This window comes from Thermobia domestica, chromosome 18 (assembly GCF_964235325.1).
Source record: "Thermobia domestica chromosome 18, izTheDome1.hap1.1, whole genome shotgun sequence".
Taxonomy (NCBI): Eukaryota; Metazoa; Arthropoda; class Insecta; order Zygentoma; family Lepismatidae; genus Thermobia; species Thermobia domestica.
Window position 1 is genome coordinate 81,829,722 of NC_137471.1, and position 22,605 is coordinate 81,852,326.

General features: G+C 34.8%; 1 long non-coding RNA gene across 2 annotated transcripts in view; it reads right to left on the bottom strand.

Annotated features, from left to right (window-relative positions):
* Window positions 1-7,081: 7,081 nt before the first annotated feature.
* The window catches only part of LOC145675794 (uncharacterized), a 30,951-nt gene continuing 15,427 nt past the window's right edge, over window positions 7,082-22,605 (bottom strand). Inside the window, exon 3 of one of the 2 annotated variants that reach the window (XR_014129217.1) lies at window positions 7,082-7,096. This is a non-coding gene — a long non-coding RNA (uncharacterized LOC145675794). Of the gene's footprint in view, window positions 7,097-10,364; window positions 10,404-22,605 lie in introns of those variants that run through there. The other variant, XR_014129218.1, reaches the window with a different exon arrangement.

The window sequence follows — 22,605 nt, forward strand, 5'->3', positions numbered from 1 at the left end:
AAATGATTTTTGAACAAAGATTTTTCGAGGTTTTAGGGAGACTTAAAACTTACTTAAAAGATTGGTCTTTTAGATATTTTCTTCAGTTTACAACAGTACGTTGTATATTTTTACTACTTGTAAATCCTTATTTTATTGTAATTTTGGGGCGTAAGATATTTCAAATTATGTACTAGGCTGATTATGTAATTCGAAGAAGAAAAGAAAAAAATATGTTAGTTATATTATCGATATAAAAAGATATTCATATGTTTTATGTTTTAAATAATAGGATTTTGGGATCTTGGTTGTCAGGACAACAGAGAAAAATAAATGAAATTATTCACCGGAGTTGGCGTTTTAATGGCTCAATAATTAATTATTATAAAAAGAACCGTTATAAATTGGTGCCAAAACGACGGGAGTGGGTTGTATCGTTTAGAAGTAAAGTAGAAACGAGCAACATTGAACCTGATATTAATTGTACTATCTTAAGAACTGGCAAGATAATATATAGAAATATAAATATGAGCGATACAGATAACCAAAATATACATACTGATATGATTTTTCCAAAAAACATGATGGATGTTTTAAAAGAAATATCGGAACAAATTAAGGAACAAGCTCGACGAAGTGATGAACAGTTTGAGAAATTAGACCAAAAGATAATAAAGAGATTAAGGATCAAGCTCAACAGTTTGAACAGTTAGATAAAATGATGAATCTACAAGCTCAACATTTTGATGAAAAGTTAGAGCAATTGCAGCAATGTAATGATGGCAAATGGGACCAGATACAACAACAATTAAGTCAAATGAATCAGCAAATTACAGTTAGGTTCGAGCGCTATGATGAAGAAATGGGCAAGATAGTCCAGAGATTCAACGAAGTTCAAGACTCTGTAGATGTTATAGACAACAGTAAATGAGCACTTTAACCAAATCAAGCAGTTACAAGATGAAGTAAACTTCATTAAAGAAAGGCGTATCCGCGAAATTGCAGTGCAGACTGGTGGGCATTCAAATACTGTACATACCACATTACCGCTTGGGAATCTACACGTCATTCCCGAACAACTTATGAACGTAATGAATCCTCGAGCTGTAATGAAGATAGCACCGAAGGAGAAAGAAGAGTGAGGCAATCATCTCATCAGAAACGAAGCCAATACATGTATTTGAGGACGAACACAGGTAAATCGTTACGGTTTAGTGATGTAAAATCACCTACAAAATTTAGTGGCATTCCGGAAGATATACCAGCGAGGGGGTTCCTCGAAAAATTTGAGGACGAATGTGAACTAATGGGCGTAGACGAATCTCAATTTTTAAAATTACTACCACATATATTATTGCCACCATGACTAACTTGGTTCAAGGCCATTAGGAGTAGTCTCCGTACTTATTTCGACTTTAAGAACGCATTGCTATCTATGAGAACGATTTCATGATAGCAAATAGGGATGCATTGCTAAGGACGAAACCATTCAATCCCAAGGTTCATAAAAGTGTGACTGAATTTGTGGTTTCTACATTTAACGAATTAAGATCATTAAATCCGAGTCATCCAGAATCACGAATCATTGCTTCTATCCGGATTTTATTACCTTTTAGGTTACAACAGCTATTAATGTCTGCGCAATGTATCAATTTTAACCATTTGATTATGCTTGTCCAAAATTACGAAAGTCAATCTGTGATGCAAAATGGTAATACAGGGCAGGACAGAGGTCAAGGTAATCCTGGTCGTAATCATATACAATATGCTCCAATTTGCAACTTGAATATACAACCAGAAAATACTTTCAATTCGTATTGTTTTAATAGCAGAGCAAATGGTCACAATGTTACCGGTAATCAGACGCAACCTAATCGTAGAAATGGAAACTGGAATTTTAGAAATAGTAACCGGAATTTCAACAGGAACAGTAATCATCGCATGTTTACACAAAATCGATTTACAGATGGCAGAAATTACATTAATAGAAATCCGAATGCCGTAACAATGCATAATCGCTCAGAAAGTACTCAAGATTGCGGAATATAGTGTAATTTAACTGAAGCTATGAGTCAACGTAATTTAAACTAGATTGTGCTGATGTGGAAGGAACGAAAAGTATTTTATGTATATGAAATTTGGTTTAAGATATTTTACTTTATGTTATTTAATCTTTGAGTTTATATTTATAATCGTAATTACTCAATTTATGTCAACCAATGCCTTAATGTTATATTTTATTCGATATTTGTATTTTATACTATTCATGTTTCTCCTATGATTGCAAAACGCAATATTAATCGCATTATTCATGTTTCATGTTATAGAGTATATTTGAAAGCATCTTTGTAATGCGAGAATATATATTGAAGTTAATAATTTGTTTTTTATAAGAATAAAAGATGATATTTTTAATGTAAACGTATGGAAGTAATGACCATTATGTAAAATTGATGTCATGTATTTCATGAAAAAAAAATTTTTTACGAGTAATGAAAATTAAAATTTATACGTCTTTCAAAGAACTTCGAAATTAAATGTTATTACGGATTCAGTTTTAATTTGCCTAGAATACATATATATTAACATCTTTAGTTATTACGCCTAAAGTCAATGATTTAAATTTGTTAACAATTAACCTTTTTATGGCCTTTAAAGGACTTAAATTAAGTGACCGTAATTTTTGTGTGTGCCTTGTAATCAACGATTATGATTAAATATAATTAATAATAGTGTTTTTAGTGTAAAAAAAATAAGAAAATGCATGTGTATTATGATATGGTATGTTTTGTATGTACGAGGGGCACATAAGAAGTACCTAAGGTTAACGGTCCAGAGTTCTTTTTCTTTTTATTGAATAAATAAATAAAAAGAAAAGTCCGTCGAGCGCCATAATATACAACAGTGCGTTGTATATTTTTACTACTTGTAAATCCTTATTTTATTGTAATTTTGGGGCGTAAGATATTTCAAATTATGTACTCGGCTGATTATGTAATTCGAAGAAAAAGAAGAAATATGTTAGTTATATTATCGATATAAAAAGATATTCATATGTTTTATATGTTTTAAATAATAGGATTTCGGGATCTTGGTTGTCAGGACAACAGAGATAAATAAATGAAATTATTCAACGGAGTTGTTGTTTTAATGGCTCAATAATTATTATAAAAAGAACTGTTATAAGTTTGTGCAATATCCTCGGATTCAAAGGAAATGGGATCCACAAGCAAGGGGATTGTCTTTTTACGGATTTTTTCTGACCCTTTTCCTTCATCTTAAAGAAATACAGTAGGCTTTTTGTTTGCATGTTTCCATCATAACGGAACAGTTCCCATTAATAGACCCTGGATTTAATATTCTATTCATTCTTCTTCCAAATTCTCCTGAAGTGTTACTAATGTAAAACTCCTAATAAACATGTTAATTAATCCATTTGTCCGCCATGGGCCACGGTGGCTCAGTGGTAGAGCGTTCACCTCTGGTGCTTGGGGTCCCGGGTTCGATCCCAGCCCCCGCCAAGTGAACTTTGTGGTGGACAAACACCGTGTGCGTGGGTTTTCTCGGGGTTCTCCCGTTTCCTCCCACTTTCTTCATTCCACCATTTCATTCATTTCTCATCATCACCGTCTCCTTTAGTCTAACCGGCATATCCGTGGGACGTAACACTCAAAGATTTCATTTCATTTTCCATTTGTCCGCCACGTGCCCTGAATTCCTTTTTACGAATATATTGCTTGCCAAAGGTTTCTGTATACTGTAGATTGGAATTTATTGAATTTCCTATAAAAAGTTATCTAAAACCCCTAATAAACGTGTTAATCCATTTGTCCGTCACGTGTCCTGAATTCCTTTTTACGAACATATTGCTTGCCAAAGGTTTCCTGTATACTGTAAATTGGAATTTATTGAATTTCCTACAAAAAGTAATGTTAAAAACATGAATATAATTATTACTTTCCTCTTCAATCTTAAATTATATCCTGGTGTCAATACTCTCTAACTTGCCTACATGATGATTCAGCCGATCTTCGTTTTTGTATTTATATCACCACTGTCATCCGCGAATCGAAAATACTTAATGTATATTAGTTCCATGTTTTTTTAAATTGTTAGTTTCAAAATAATTTAACACTATATTCGCCAGTATCGGGAAAAATACGGAACTTTCCATGGCTAATCCATCTTTTTGCCAATAATCCTCAAATTTTAAGAAATAATTCAGTAAGCCTACTTCTAACATTTTAATTAATTCGTAACTTTCTAGGCCATTCAGTTCATTCAATCTGAACTATTTTTGAAAACATAGACTACTAAATTTATAGGACTTGATATAAACATGCCAAAAGCATTCGACAGCGTAAATCATAATAGATTGCTCAGCAAGCTTAAACAATTTAGTTTCAGCAGTGAACTTGTTGATCTATTTAAATCTTACTTGGAAAACAGAAAACAACTCGTTGTGTACAAAGGTTGTAAGTCTCAGGAGTATGTATAACTATCAGGGGTGCTACAGGGGTCAAATTTAGGGCAATTGTTGTTTCTTGATCTACCGCGAAATATACAAAACTCACACACGCTGATATTTGCAGATGATGTTAAAATATTCATGGCAATAGAAACATTAAATGACTGGAGAATGCTTCAAAATTACTTGAATGAATTGATGAAATGGTTCAAAGAGAACATCATAAACGTGAACACTAACAAATACAATGTAATGCCCTTTACAAATACAATGTAAAGCCCCTCGCAAAACCCCTCAGAAATTTTCGTATAAGATGAATGGCATCACTTTACTAACCTCGGATACTGTCAGGTACAGAAATTTCACATTTAACAATTACATAAACCACATGATTGACCAGGTGTACAGAAACCTTGGATTTATCATCAAAATCAGTACAGAGTTCAGTAGTATTACCGCTGTCCGAAAGCTATATGAGCACTACGTTCGTACAAAACTCGAATACGCAGCCACTATATGGAACCCTCACACAAAAACAAATATAAATAATATAGAGAAAGTTCAGAATAAATATCTAAGGTACTTGACATATAGGGAGACATAAGTATATTCGAAGACATATAATAGTCAGGCCCGTATTTATATAGTGTGCGCCCCTTGCTCTAAATAATTTGCCGCTCCCACAGAAACTTACGTCTCAAGCAAGGAAACAAGCCGTGATTTTGCAAACATACGAGGGTCACTACGAAAGTTTTGAGATGTGAAATAACTTACATACTTAAAATCAATCTAACACTTACATTTTCTCAAAGTATTCACCATTACTGTACACACTTTTGCATCCTCGAAAACCACTTTTGGAAGCAGTTTTGCCAGTCTTTTTCTTAAAGTGTTGAAAGTTCATTCTCGTAAGCCACTACAGCTTCTTCAGGGCTGCAAAATCTCTTCCCACGCATGCGATCTTTGATCCTGGTGAACAGAAAAAAAATCACATGGGGCAAGGTCAGGGCTATACGGCGGATGAGTCATAAGTTTGACCTCCGTAGATTCTAAAAAACTGAATTGTGATGTTGGCCGTGTGTGCGGACGCGTTGTCATGATGAAGCAGGATCCCACGCAATCCAGTTCTTGGACGCCGTTCCCAAAGCTTCTGGAACACTTTTGTTAGGCAAACAGTGGTGTACCACTGAGCAGTAACAGTCCTTTGTTCTTCAAGTGGAACAGTTGCAGCATGGCCAGATTTGAAGAAGAAAGTTGTGACCATCTTCTTCCCCACACTTCGCGGTCGCTTCACTTTCGTGGGTGGATTTTCGTCTGGAAAGATCCAAACTGTAGACTGGCGTTTATTTTCAGGGTCAAATTGATAGATCCAAGTCTCATCACCAGTAACAATGTCAGAGACGCGTCGAGAATTGCCTCAATCAAATCTTGCAAGCATTTCTTCACACCATTCCACACGCATGCGTTTCTGCTGTTCAGTCTGCTGTTCAGCACCCAACGAGATGAAACCTTCCTGAGCCGAAGATGATCATGAAGAATTTTTGCTACTGCTGGCGACCCAATGTTCACTGTAGATTCAATGTCCTTGAAAGTTGTTCGAGGATTTTCTCGAATCATTTGTTCCACAGCGGCAATGTTTTCATCTGACACAGCTGTTGCCGGACCTCCAGCTCTCTCTGCATCTTTAAGCGATGTCCGGCCTCTTCTGAATTCACCAAACCACCGAAAAATTGTAGTACAGTTTTATATTTATACTTTCCTAATCCGAGACCAAACTAACACATAATACGAGTGATTCCTAATGTTAAAAGTGTCAGTGTAGATATTAAATAGGATACTATACAAATTTTGCATAGAGAAATTTCGACTGTACTTTTTAAATCGCAACCATATTAGGTTTCATTTGTAATTTCGCGTAAATGAACGTAAGAGCATAGACTTAAGTAAACAAATAAAAGTAAGAAAAAACACCGAAAAAAAAAGAAAAGAAAGAACAAGTTCAATAAACTCTACAAGTTTATATGTAAGCATATCTTTAATGCATTATTCGCCCCCCTTTAGTTTCTGATAGTGTCTTCTACTTATCAGTATCATACAATCCAACTTAAATCTGTACATACAAAATAGCGTATTCTTTTCAACACATCTACAACAAAGCACTAACATACATGTATAAATAATTTCTATTACAGTTTTTGTTTTTAAATCTCTTTTACTAAATCCATACTAATTTTAGTCACTCGACACACTTAAACAATTCTACCAGGGTCTATGTTTGCCCTGTGTTGCATGAGTTAGTATCCACGTATTCTTTTCTTTCTTCTTCATAGACATCTGCTTATGCCGTGGATGAGTCTTACACTCTACATACAACCTCTCTTGTCGCACTACAAAAAAGCAGTCTTTGCATCTTCGTTTCAACCAACCTTTTTGCTTGTATCCAAATACTGCCATATATAAAGGAGTCCATGTTGTCAATAATGACTGTTCTGGGACTAAACTTGGTGTCTTGCTTGCACTATTAAGATCTACACATATTCTGGATACTATACTATGAGATGCCCTGTACGAGTTGGAAAAGAATAGAGTTCTTGGATAAGCTTTCACAAAAAGGTCCGTGAATTTTCTAATAGTATTCATGTTTCACATCTGAAAAAGAAAACTTTCATTAACACATCATCGTACATGTAGTGAAACAAAGTAAAGTAATAAAGACACATACACAGCCATGTTCAACAACAAAAACAAAAATTTCTACCAAGTCACTGGTTACTTTAAACAAGAGAAATTAGTTTTCAGTGTGAAACTACAGTGGATTTCCAAACTAAGCGAATTCAATACTTAAACTTGAAGTTGCACGCCTATAACTTTTGGTTGCAATAGAGGAACAAGATTAAAGAGAGAACCTGTTCTTCGGACGCCAAATTCATATTAAAATACAATTATTCGCTATCTCTTATAGTTTTTGCTCTATGGAGATTAAAATAGAAGATATTTGGTGTCTATAACTTCTGATTGCTACAGAGGAATAAAATCAAATGTGAAATATATATGTTCTAGTAATACTGAATCCATATAAAAAAACAGGTTGCTTTTACCTATTTCCGTTTTATCCATTATGCAATCACTATTGAAATCGGAAATCTTGCGTTTTCACCATTTCCGGTTTGAATGGACAAATAAAAAGTCGAGACAGCATTCTTGGCACACTAAATCTGTGTCAAAACATCGCTTTTCTAAATTTCTTACCGGTTTTGCTCTATGAAAATAATTACACAGCCTCCCCTCACACACAAAATAAATAAATAAATAAATAAATAAATAAATAAAATAAATAAAAGTTTTGTGCATCGGACCCCAGGGTATGGATTCCATGTATTAAGTAACACAGGATCCAAATTTCAAAACCCCCAGGACGACTGACCGTCTCAATTCCTTTCTATGGACGAAAAACTTGAGCAATTTTGACTACGAAGGACACATGCAACACAACTATCTATATATTAAAATGCTACAGTACGGTTTAAGAGCGACCGAGCTCTAACTTATAAGCTTAGCTTTAAACCCTTTGATTTGCGGTTATTTGTGATTTCACGTTTATAACAAAGACAAATATTTTTAAAAGAGTGTATTTTAAATAAATTACCTAAAGAAATATTTTTCAGAAAATTTGTATCCTTTTAAATTATTGTTCGAAGGCCTTTGCCTTTAATAAGCCTTCTCGGAAATAAATGCAAATGAATTGTGCTGCTATCTTTGGAGCTCTTTTAAACTACGCGTATATGTATGTGGCCAATCCTTTCGACAATGAGATCTCGGAAACTACAGGCTCTAGAAAGATGACGTTTTCACTGATCGATTGCAAATTTCATGTAGATTGTCCAGTTCTAATTGAATATTTAAAAAACATGGACACTATTTCTTTATTACATTTTTACGGGTACATTGGAAGTGTTGAAATTAAAAAATATAAAATAAAGCATCACATCCTAAGCATTATACATTCCAACACCACACTGTTGTATATAGGGGTTGTATATGTCTCAGTCGTTTGTTTCATGGCCAAATAATAATGGAAAAGGAAGGAATTCTCCAGTCTAAGATGAACCTTTTTTTTTGGGGGGGGGGGAGTGTTTTGCCCAATGAACACCATATATAATTGACATTATAATTAATTGTGTATGTAATGTATTTGCTTATTACATACTGCATGCATGAAGAAATAAAACACTGGTCATACATGAATTAGAAACTCCAACCGGAAGCTGGCTCAAACCTTGCAAACGATGCGAGATATTGAGAAAAATAATCGAAAAAAGTCTCCCCTTTATGATACCCCTTGGCATTTTTTAATCAATACGTCTTTCACTTGTGTCTGTCAGGGCACATGTACAGATGTTGTAAGGAATGATAAGGTGATGCGCTGTGTAGAGAGCGCAGGTTCAGCTAGTATATATATCTATATATTAAAATGCTACAGTACGGTTTAAGAGCGACCGAGCTCTAACTTATAAGCTTAGCTTTAAACCCTTTGATTTGCGGTTATTTGTGATTTCACGTTTATAACAAAGACAAATATTTTTAAAAGAGTGTATTTTAAATAAATTACCTAAAGAAATATTTTTCAGAAAATTTTTATCCTTTTAAATTATTGTTCGAAGGCCTTTGCCTTTAATAAGCCTTCTCGGAAATAAATGCAAATGAATTGTGCTGCTATCTTTGGAGCTCTTTTAAACTACGCGTATATGTATGTGGCCAATCCTTTCGACAATGAGATCTCGGAAACTACAGGCTCTAGAAAGATGACGTTTTCACTGATCGATTGCAAATTTCATGTAGATTGTCCAGTTCTAATTGAATATTTAAAAAACATGGACACTATTTCTTTATTACATTTTTACGGGTACATTGGAAGTGTTGAAATTAAAAAATATAAAATAAAGCATCACATCCTAAGCATTATACATTCCAACACCACACTGTTGTATATAGGGGTTGTATATGTCTCAGTCGTTTGTTTCATGGCCAAATAATAATGGAAAAGGAAGGAATTCTCCAGTCTAAGATGAACCTTTTTTTTGGGGGGGGGGAGTGTTTTGCCCAATGAACACCATATATAATTGACATTATAATTAATTGTGTATGTAATGTATTTGCTTATTACATACTGCATGCATGAAGAAATAAAACACTGGTCATACATGAATTAGAAACTCCAACCGGAAGCTGGCTCAAACCTTGCAAACGATGCGAGATATTGAGAAAAATAATGGAAAAAAGTCTCCCCTTTATGATACCCCTTGGCTTTTTTTAATCAATACGTCTTTCACTTGTGTCTGTCAGGGGACATGTACAGATGTTGTAAGGAATGATAAGGTGATGCGCTGTGTAGAGAGCGCAGGTTCAGCTAGTATATATAAAAAAAAAAGTGCAACGAACCCTAGGGTATGGATTTTAAATTTCGAACCCCAGGACGATTGACCGTGTCAATTTTTTTATGGACGAAAAATTTAAATGGACGAAAAATTTAAACGATTTTGGATAAGGAGGACACATGTTTTTCGCCCATAAAACAAAACTGAAACGGTCAATCGTCCTAGGGTCCGAAATTTGCATTTTTGTGTAACAAAATACATCGTATCCATACCCTGGGGTTCGCTGCACAGAACTTTTTTTTTTTCTGTGGCTGTGTTACATGTATCCTCCCTATCCAAAATTGCTCAAGTTCTTTGCCCATAACAAAAAACACACGATCAATCGTCCTGGGGTTTAGAAATTTAGATTCTGTATAACAAAATAAATTGAATCAACACCTTGGAGTCCGGTGCACAAAACTTGTGTGTGTGTGTGAAGGGGGGGGGTTGTTATTGAAAAGTACTAATAAATTTCAATTACTTACGCTTTCGGTAGAGCATAGCGGCTGATGAAGGTGTGTTGCCTTGCGACATTCAATCAACTGAAAAAAAAAAACAGCCTTTCGCGGTTTGTTTTTGTTCTATAGTAATAAACATTAAAACAGGAAATTGTTTATTTTTATCATTTCCAGTTTACGTAGCGGGTTAACGAAGAAGATGGAATCTATTCTTGGGACGCTGAATCGATTGAAAAAAAAAAAAAACCACTTCTCGATATCTCTTATCGTTTTTACTCGCATACTTGTCGACAGACGGCGGACGGACCGACTGGCACACATAGTCCTCGGACACATATGCATAACATAGTCTGGAAATGTAAAACTTAGTATATTTATTTAATTTTTCTTTTTAAATCTGTGAATGCAGTGAAAACAGTTGTTTTGTGTTAATCACCATCTTTCATTTTCTTGTGAACAAACAAAAATGGTGTATCATTTAAAAAGTGCATATATTATGTATTAATCAAGAATATGGCCTTATTTTTATTTTTTTTATTTTTTTTATTTTTTTTTTTTGTTGAAATAAAAAGAAATATTCAGTTTTAGCCCCAGAATTATTGAAGAAAACGGATGATTAACGGCGAATGATTATTATTAAAGAATTGGCACAATAATAATATGGGACGAAACGGGAAAACCACGAGAAAATCTAGACACCATATTGTAAATCATAAAGTCTGCTGTCGCAAGTTAATGTAAAACTTGGATTGATGTACATATTTTAATTTTTAAAAAAACGAGCAGCTGATAATATTGCTAACATTAATTTCCGAATAAAAAACTAACTTCACGGTCACAGTTTTTCAGTACTGATTATCTCGAATCAACAACTAAAAAGGCGAATTAAGTGTCACATCACATGATACCACATATTTTCTCTTGTATTACAAAATATAATATCCAGCATTCATACTTCAATATGAAGACAGGTGCACGAACTACATTACGAATACGTGGAAATATACTGCGCAGCCTTCAAGAAAAGGAAAACAACTTTCCACTTTGTATCGCATTCCTTCAAGAGGCCATACTTACATAGATTTTGAAGTGAGCATTTGATTTACCTATTTCTCTTTCAAAAGAAGGTAGTGCTCGGAACACTTACCTACATGTAACCAGTCTATCAGCGCAGTTGATGACAGTTGCCAGAGACCAAAAAACCTTATGAAATAAGTAGTACAAGGTAAAGTCTTTTTATTTCTTTAAGTCTTATTAAAAAGCTACGTCAAGGCGAGGAATATCTGTAAAGTGGAAATGATAAATTATATGAAAAGAGTAATTTCAAAAACTTCCACGGCATTCTGGTTGAATACCAGGCTTCTCTAGGGTTCTCGCTGAAATTCTGCCATTAATTTCCCTGACTTTTAATAACTAAGTAAATTTTCCCTGCCCCGCGACACAAAGAACACTATAATTTATGGTTAGGCTCCAATAATAATAATAATAATAATAATAATAATAATAATAATAATAATAATAATAATAATAATAATAATAATAATAATAATAATAATAATAATTCATACTTTTTAATCGACCTCCACCATTCCAACTACCGTCCAATACTCTGCTTTTTATTTTTGAAATACAGTGACAAGTTTACTTTCTTATTAGCTTCTTGTATTTACAAATCAAGTACCAAACAATAATTATAAACTAACGATATTTTAACCCACTACAGCTTGAGAGAGTAACTATAGCTATATTATAATTAAAAATGGACTCTAACGAACTATAAAGTATTTTTAAAATCTAACTAGATGATTTATTTACTTATTTAGATGATTACTTAACTAGATGATTTATTAATCTGCAACGTGTTCCTGTCTATTATGGATATACTGGGGTCTGCGATCGCTCTGATAAATCTACTTACAGGTCTAGTTGTAAGTCGGAAATGTGTTGGCATTCAAAAGAGAAAACTGTTACAGTTACGTTTTGTTTGCGTAAATTTTTTGCACTCAGGAACTGGCAACAACGCCGAAAATATCCTGTGCACTTACTATATTCACTCGTTGCTTCTATATTTTATTCAATGGGGACGTCAGTGAATGTTCTGATCAACATATCGAAGCATAATAAACTTTTAATTAGTGATGAAATACTGAATTTACTCTAATCTGGGGAAATTTTCTCCGATATGGAAGATGAAGAAGTGAAAATTAGTGTTCCCCCATCAGTAATACTTTATCATATTAGGATTTCGATCGTAGTGATGGTAAAAATTGTGGAACGTGGATAAATTGCCACGGGATGTGTTGCTGGAATGAAACGTAATACCGTTCTTACAATCAAACTAGGACAATTATAATCAAAGCGATAATGTGATTCCACCGTAAAGTACAAAATTTAAAAAATGAGCCTAGATATAATTCGAAAAAAAAGGAGAAAAAATAAAGCAATGAGAGGAAACAATATGGAAAAAAGGAAACCAGTTTTGCATCCCAGAATCCCTTTGAAACAATATTGTTGAGGGGAACTGGAAGAAGAAATAAATAAATAAATAAATAAATAAACGTTAACCTTTTATCTCTTTATTCGCAAGTGAATTAATGGACCTGATAACCGAATAAACACAATTGTACTCGTAGCAAAACGGTAACCACAATTTTTATGTAATAAGAAATGAAATGCTTACGATGGTTGGGATTATTCTATTGTTGGGATATCACAAACTTCTGCACCGACGCATGTATTGGTCGAAGCAGTAATTGTGACATTAAAGTAGCAGACGAAATTACTTCGATATTTGCATTTTCTTGGCAAGTTGAGGATAACAGAAGACTATCTGTAGAGAGTTCCGACTTTTGAATATACAAATGCAAACTTTAAGAACGTAAATCCTTCTGAAAATCGTACTATCGATGGATCAACAGTATCTTATTAGGCCATTACAGTTGTAAGCAATTTATTCCCAGCAAATTCATGTGATTTGAACACGAACTATGGTGTGCTTTGACGAGAAGGGACACAAGTATCATGCTCAGCTTTATATAGAAAAAAGAAACAAACCTCAAAGAGACTGGATTTGGATGAAAAACAGCAGAAAACTTTTAAGCAAATATTATTTGTAATTATCACGCCATCTTTCCTGAGCCAATACAACTATAGTTGTGCAGAAAGAATTACGGGTAGGACTTGAAATTTGACAATGGAATATTTTCTTCTTAAAACTAGAGAGGGTAAATCCATGCTAAGTGCTCGAGAAAAAAGGAAAATTGCCGCTCGGCCATCTCCAAAAAATCTACTTTTTTCAGAAATGTTTATTCTATATAAGAGTACTTGAAAACCATAATTAATTATTTTTTCAACATCGCATGGCGACACAGCGGCTGCCGCCATTTTGCGTTTTCTCGATTTTAGGCGTTTACGTTGTTTTGAATATCTCAGTGTGTATTTGTACTACCAAACTGAAAATTGCTGGACGTCTCCAACTTGTGCAGAACTAAATCTTTGATCTCTTAACATTTTTGCCTAAAACCACTTAAAAGGAGTGAAATCAAGGCCTATAGCAGCAACATTTTTGGACATTGAAGGCATGTTTGGAAAGAGGAAGCAACTCACGTAGAGGTCTGAATTTGAGTGTGCATGTAGTCCAGGGTCATAAGTTTATACTCAAAAATTTGCAACCTGTAGCTGCTCCCAAAGGCCTGAAGAAGAAGAAGAAAGAAAAAAAACGTAAAGTTCGGGAATGTGTCAATTTGGCATATTTCACTGTCAAATATCTCCAATAGGCCTGGATAAAAAAAAAAAAAAAAAAAAAAATCTGAAATTTTGGGAATAGTTACTCCTTTAGTATATCATAATACACAACAAAGCGCGTTTTGTGTTTTTGAGCGGAAGGGGGTCAAAATATTAAGGAATGATGTCATAATCTAGGTGTTTTGTTCACAAATTCAACTGGAAATTCGTTGTGACGTAAAATAATGTAGGGTTGTTGTGACGTAAAGTAAAGTAGGATGAATGGTTAGTCCAGTCAAGGTTCACACAAGCTCGTTTCTTTCCTCTAGTTGTGACTCACTGTCTTATCACACCCACAGCAGCACTAGTGAAGAATGCCGCTATCAGCAGAAGGCGAGAAAAGTCAAAATGTACACTTGACAGAGAGTCCGTAAGTACTCATTGCTCTTGCTGCTTGCTATATCAATGATATTCAATCATGTTTATTCTTGTTTTAACTGTCAACTCATGCAGGAGACTGTTGTCCCTTCGTTTGATCTACATTCCCCAGTCAGTATTTACAGTGAGTGTTTACAACAGATTACCACCCACTAAGGCCATCTTGTCATTGCGGCCACTTTACGAGCATTCTAAAATATAGTAGGCAGTAACAAACTGTTTCAATGAAAAACTGTTGTATTCATCAGTATATACTGGAAACATACTCTTAAGCTGCTGGAAGCCCTCATTGCTGGTCTAGGTGCACGTAGTTCGGCGTTTGATTCCCGGTGGGAGATTCAATCTTCCCAATGGAATTTAATTTAATTTCGCAAGCTTTCAGTTTCATTAATCGTTCGTCTCCTTTAGCCTAAAGTGCATAAGCATGGAACGGTAAACTAAAATATTATTTCATTTCTTGAGCTACTGAATAATTCAACTGTTGCAATATGCAATATAAATAGATTATCGTTGTCTGTACTATTACAAGATGCCTATAGATGAGCTGATAATTTCCTACCTATTTGTCAACGAACAAAGAACAGTAGATAAGAATAGAGGTAACGGCTTATATGTCAGGAAGAAAGAAAAAAAAAAACTGAAATGGTTCTCAATTATTTGAATATCCTATAAAATATTCCCGATTTCACTCCTCAAAAAGCATGCTATCATTGTCCACTTCATTTTCGACCTAAAACAGAAATTAAACTTACGGAAATCTATGAATTGGTGTGTAACATAAGTCTTGATCAATTATCTACCTTGATCAATTATCTTCCACTGTACTGCGCAGTATTTTTTTTTTTTTTTTATTTCCTTATCCCTATCTTTTTTATTAGGCCATTTCTTACCTTAGTTTGTAGTCTAGTATTATTCGTTAAAGAATATTTGCCTCTAAAGCGCTCAGAAGTATCCAACTATGAACGTTTCGGCCTTCTTTAGCACATATCTTTTCAGAAAACATCGTAGTCTTTCATAAAATTTCTCTTGTACCCGTAAACTCCTCTTCATGAGTTCCAACTTGTATCTTATTTAGCTAACTGATAATAATTAAAAAGAATACTCTCCGAACTTTCGTTTGTTTTACCTATGTTGCGTTTCACTTTACTATTAAATTTAATAGGTCGAAATCATCTGAAATGCATATCTGAAATCTCTGTCCTTACTCTGGTTACCATACTTAGATCGAGGAAACTCAAAAAACTGTGCTTTGAAATGTTGTGCCGAATTTATTAACTGTATCTTGTGACTAATAACAATAATAAAAACAGCTTCAAAATCTCACGGTGTAAAAGTCCTTAACGTGATACATTTCCACAGGTAAGCTTAGTTTTCTGAAAGCATCTATACTGAGGAAGATAAACCTTTTGCTGGAGCGTTCACAATTAGATAATTCTGAGTACTTTGGGTATAAGTACTTTCTTAAAAACGTATATTGAATGTGCATCATATAAGTCAAGTAGCATTCAAGGATTGCATTTGCTCATTTAGGGTCATTTTATTTTTTCATTATTTCCGAATCACTGTCTGAATACCTGATCAAAGATCGACTTACAAGTTATGCAGAGAGATCGAGTCACACTGGAGAATAATAATAATTATTATTTTCGTGTAGAATTAATTCGCATACCTCGATGTTTAAAGTACCGTAAGTGATCTCAACAACACCATCACCAAAATACCAGACACATACTGTTTATTGTATATTTGGAGTGAAGGGGACATTGAAAAATGTCTGACTTAAATGCAAAGAGAGCCGGTTGAGGATCTTTTGACTGCGATGAGTTTACTTGAAGGAAGCTGTTCCTGCATAGGCTTCCAACAAAGATCTTGAAGAGATTAACAATACAGGATGATTAAAGACCGTAGCCAATAGGAGAACTGTGTGTCTGGCCGCAACCGTGTTATTCTGTGAACATTATGAAATACTAGAACATCAACCAACAATCGAACTCCTAGTTTTCGGTTCTTGAAACCTTAGTCTTGTGTCAGAATTTTGCGAGAAGTACAGACAAAATGTAGATAATAATATGAGGCCGGTAACTGAGTTATAAGGAAGTTCTAACGTCATTATGTAATCTCATTATCAGTCATATTCTTCATTCTATCCATTTCTCTGATGCCGTCCGGGTGGGGCGTTTGATCGGAGCCTTTCTTACATCTTGCTCTTTTTTCTCCACATTTCTTCCCTAAACACCTTTTTCACGTTTCCGATTCTCTTTTCTGTCTTCCTTCACTTTTTAGAGCCAGTTGTTTCGACTACCTTCTTGGTCCTCTTTCGTCATATTTGATTTCTAACTCTTTCCTTGTTATGCTTTCTCCTCCATTATTTTCACGAGACCACCTTATTTTTTACCCTTTCAATCCGTTCTCCTACACTTTTCATTCCCACCTTCCTTATTTTATAGTTCCTGACTATCTTTTCTTGAGTCTGCCTTCTATTAACTATTGTTAGAAATGCTGTGCGCGAATACGACATAAGGAATCTAAAAACAGTGTGGAATATATAAAGGCATTTACATTGCGATTCTTTGGAGCTGCAGTAGACTTCAAAAGCGGAATCATACTGAGGATTGCATCATTGTAGATAAAAATCGAATCTGAATAAAAACTGGAGTCGAAGTGAATCAATGAATGACAAAATCCAGAGGATTCTTTCATATGAAATTTTGAGATATGTTCTCGATACCTTTCTATTTCCTTATCTGGGAGTTTTACAGATCTGTCTGGTAAAATAAAATAAGTTTTGGGCTTATCTCAACAGTCAGAAGTCAGAATTAGATTTTGGAAAGAATACTTATTTCATTCAATCTGACAGCTGCTTTTGTATTCAGAGCAATTTTAAAATATTTACTTGAACTTGGAGTACAAAGTTTAAATATTTACAAATTATTACATTATTAGCGATTTTTGAAAAACAAGAAATGTCCAAACATAAGACATAATACCAATCGATGGAGATCTCATTAAAATAAGCAAAATTGTTCGGATGGGTGTACAGTCAGCGACAAAAGTTCTTTCCATTTCCTCCTTTACTAAGGGAGACGATGATTAAAGCAAGTGAATAATGATGGAAGAATTTGTGCAATGAGAGTGTGGGAGGAAATGAAAGTACTCTGAGGAAACTCATGTACACGACGTTGTCCACCACAAATTTACATGGTCAGGGAGAGAACAAGGGACCTCACGCACCAAGAAGTAAGTGTTGAGTCTCTGTGTCCCTATTATATTGCTAGTAACACATTGAAAAGTCTAATGATGGTATAATTCACTAAAGATATACCACATTGACTTGATCCCTAGTCTTCCGTTGCAAGCGCTGCTATCGGATGACGGAATTCCACTCGCTTTCTTTTGCTTAGCAACAGGTGAACCCTTATTGGCTCAACGCGTTGGTGTGTGAGGGTGTGAGCTTTAGTTCGCATTTTTGCCACGGCTCAAGACATTTTGGCAGCGCAATACTTGTTTCATCTTAACAGGTAGCATTATTCTAGTGCAGCATGAACTTTTAGATTTGCAAACAGATCCCTTTCTCTGGATTTTCTCAAAATTACGTATGAGCTTTTACAGTCAGCGACAAAAGTTCTTTCCGTCTGGTAAGATTTTGGGAATAACGATGGTATGGCCGGAACGTACAGAAAATTACATCCTTTTTAATTTACTGAAAACTGTACTAAAATTGTCTTTTCATCCTGAAGTCATTTACGAAAATAATTTCATCAAATGGAAAAAAACTTTTGTTGCTGACTGTACACCCACCCGAATAATTTTGTTTATTTTAATGAGATCTCCATCGATTGGTATTATGTCTCATGTTTGGACATTTCTTGTTTTTCAAAAATCGCTAATAATGTAATAATTTGTAAATATTTAAACTTTGTACTCCAAGTTCAAGTAAATATTTTAAAATTGCTCTGAATACAAAAGCAGCTGTCAGATTGAATGAAATAAGTATTCTTTCCAAAATCTAATTCTGACTTCTGACTGTTGAGATAAGCCCAAAACTTATTTTATTTTACCAGACAGATCTGTAAAACTCCCAGATAAGGAAATAGAAAGGTATCGAGAACATATCTCAAAATTTCATATGAAAGAATCCTCTGGATTCTGTCATTCATTGATTCACTTCGACTCCAGTTTTTATTCAGATTCGATTTTTATCTACAATGATGCAATCCTCAGTATGATTCCGCTTTTGAAGTCTACTGCAGCTCCAAAGAATCGCAATGTAAATGCCTTTATATATTCCACATTGGTTTTAGATTCCTTATGTCGTATTCGCACACAGCATTTCTAACAATAGTTAATAGAAGGCAGACTAAAGAAGAGATAGTCAGGAACGATAAAATAAGGAAGGTGGGAATGAAAAGTGTAGAAGAACGGATTGAAAGGGTGAAAAATAAGGTGGTCACATGAAAATAATGGAGGAGAAAAGAAAACAAGGAAAAAGTTAGAAATCAAATATGAGGAAAGAGGGCCAAGAAGGTAGTCGATAAAACTGGCTGTAAAAAGTGAAGGAAGACAGAAAAGAGGATCGAAAACGTGAAAAAGGTGTTTAGGGAAGAAAGTGAAGAAAAAATAGTAAGCTGGAAGAAAGGCTCCGACCCAACACCCCACACGGACGGCAGCAGAGAAAGGGATAGAATGAAGAATATGACTGATAATGAGATTAGATAATTACGTTAGAAACTTCCTTAGATCTCAGTTACCGGCTTCATATTATTTTCTACATTTTGCCTGTACTTCTTGCAAAGTTCTGATACAAGGCTAAGGTTTCAAGAACCGAAAACTAGGAGTTCGATTGTTGGTTGATGTTCTAGTATTTCATAATCTTCACAGAATAACACGGTTGCAGCACAGGCACATAGTTCTCCTATTGGCTACGGTCTTTAGTCACCCTGTATTGTTAATCTTTTCAAGATCTTTGTTGGAAGCCTACGGAGGAACAGCTTCCTTCAAGTAAGCTCATCGGAGCCAAAAGATCCTCAACCGGCTCCCTTTGCATTGAAGTCAGACGTTTTCCAATGTCCCTTTCACTCCAAACATACAATAAACAGTATGTGTCTGGTATTTTGGTGATGGTGTTGTTGAGATCACTTACGGTACTTTAAACATCGAGGTATGCTGCGAATTAATTCTACACGAAAATAATAATAATTATTATTCTCCAGTGTGACTCGATCTCTCTGCATAACTTGTAAGTCGATCTTTGATCAAGTACTCAGACAGTGATTCGGAAATAATGAAAAAATAAAATGACCCTAAATGAGCAAATGCAATCCTTGAATGCTACTTGACTTGTATGATGCACATTTAATATACATTTTTAATAAAGTACTCAGTATTATCCAATTGTGAACGCTCCAGCAAAAGGTTTATCTTCCTCAGTACAGACGCTTTCAGAAAACTAAGCTTATCTGTGGAAATATATCACGTTAAGGACTTAATTTTTACATATATCACGTTAAGGACTTAATTTTTACACCGTGAGATTTTGAAGCTAACTTTCTATTTTTATATTAGTCACAAAATACAGTCAATAAATTGCACAGATGAAAAGCTTATTGGGTGATTAAGCACGACATTTCAAAGCACAGTTTTTTGAGTTTCCTCAATCTAAGTATGGTAACCAGAGTAAGAGCAGAGATTTCAAATATGCAGGTCAGAAGATTTCGACCTATCAGGTTTAGTAGTAAAGCGAAACGCAACATAGGTAAAACAAATGCCAACAGTATACTTCTTAATTATTATCAGTTAGCTAAATAAGATACAGTTGGAGCTCATGAAGAGTTTTTAGGTACAAGAGAAATTTTATAAAAGACTACCGAGTTTTTTGAAAAGATCTATGCTAAAGGAGGCCAAAACGTTTATAGTTGGAAAATTCTGAGCGCTTTAGGGGCAAATATTCTTTAACGAATAACACTGGAATGCAAACTAAGGTAAGAAATGGCCTAATAAAAAAGATAAGGAAATAAATAAATAGATAAAAACTGCACAGTACAGTGGAAAAGAATTGATCAAGGTAGAGGTTTCGACTTATGTTACATACCAATTCATATATTTCCGGGGCCGCGGTGGCTCAGTGGTAGAGCGTTCACCTCTGGTGCTTGGGGTCCCGGGTTCGATCCCAGCCCCCGCCAAGTGAACTTTGTGGTGGACAAACACCCTGTGCGTGGATTTTTTCGGGGTTCTCCCGTTTCCTCCCACTTTCTTCATTCCACCATTTCATTCATTACTCCTCATCACTGTCTCCTTTAGCCTAACCGGCATAACCGTGGGACGTAAAACTTAAAGATTTCATTTTCATTTTCATATATTTCCGTAAGTTTAATTTCTGTTTTAGGTCGAAGATGAAGTGGACAATGATAGCATGCTTTTGGAGGAGTGTAATCGGGATTATTTTACAGGATATTCAAATAATTCAGAATCGTTTCAGGTTTTTCTTCCACCCCCCCCCCCCCCTTTCTTTCTTACTTATATATGCCGTTGCCTCTATCCTTACCTGTTTCTTCCTCGTTGACAAATAGGTACGAAATTATCAGCTCATCTATAGGCATCTTATAATAGTACAGACAACGATAAACTATTTATATTGCATATTGCATCAGTTGAATTATTCAGCAGCTTAAGAAATGAAATAAAATTTTAGTTTACCGTTCCATGCTTTTGCACTTTAGGCTAAAGGAGACGAACGATTAATGAAACTGAAAGCTTGCGAAATTAAATTAAATTCCATTGGGAAGATTGAATCTCCCACTGGGAATCAAACGCGGGACTACGTGCACCTAGACCAGCAATGAGGGCTTCTAGCAGCTTAAAGGAGTTTGTTTTCAGTATATACTGATGAATACAACAGTGGTTCATTGAAACAATTTGTCGCGGCCTACTATATTTTAGAATGCTCGTGAAGTGGCAACAACAACACGATGGCCTTAGTGGGTGGTAATGGGAACTGTCCGAATAGTCGTATCCTCTTACTAGTGGCATTGTAACTTAATGTGTGTGTCCAACGACGATGCCATAGTTTTGGTTACCGTTATACTGTGATTAATGACTTACACAAGTGGGTTCTTTCTTTCAATATAGAGAAGGGAGAAATGAACGAAATTGACAACTTGCCTGCATATATGGGTCGTTCCTTCTCAACGGAAGAAGAAATTATGATCGTCAGCACGGTTATAACACCACACTTACTGCACAAACTGTATATTTTCTCCAATTCTTAATCATCATTAAATATATATATATATATATATTATTTTATTCATGTGAATGGAAAAGTTTGTTTTCTTGCTCTGTTCTGAACGTTTTCGAGCTGGTGAGAAACTACGTTCTTTCTTTGCATGCAGGTGTTCTCTAGACATACTGATACCGTCAATAATACAAAGAAATCATTCTTTATTGAACTGAATGCTTATCTAATTAGCAGAGTGCTTCGAAACAACAAACTTTTTTTTCTTTCCTTGAGTTAAGTTACCAACTCATCATTTTGGCTACTAAGACATTTTTTACTAGGTATATACTTTTCATAAGAATAATTATCAACGCTTGGAAATCTTTTTAGATACAAAATTGTTACATTGCAGGCAAGTGCACATCAACCGTTGCAGTCCGACACACCGATGCTTTGTTATCTCAACTACTGTGGGAACTGTGCTTGTAGTCTGTGTGAATTTCAGACAGAATGGTCAATCTCCACAACTGCCAATCTGTATTCTTTTTTATTAAACTATTTTAAGAATCCATCAGCTATAAACTGAATTTTTAAAGTTGGTCTGCAACACTCATTTAATTGCAATTTCTAGTTCTTCGTTCTCACGAAAGTAACAGACGTGTTGCCAGAGCTACTGAATATACCATAACTACATTTATATCAAGTATGAATATATAAACTTGTGTATTTCTCATACGAAATCTTAAAAGACACTGTCAACCAGAGATATGGCGACCGGATTTTCCCGAGTGTTGGCAGAAGCGAGGAGTTCGCGCTTGGTGTTAATGGAGTAAGGAACGTAAAGCCAACGTTGGACGAACTTACTTATGCTCTAGTATGTGGATGTCTACTATTAAGTATATAAGTTCTTTT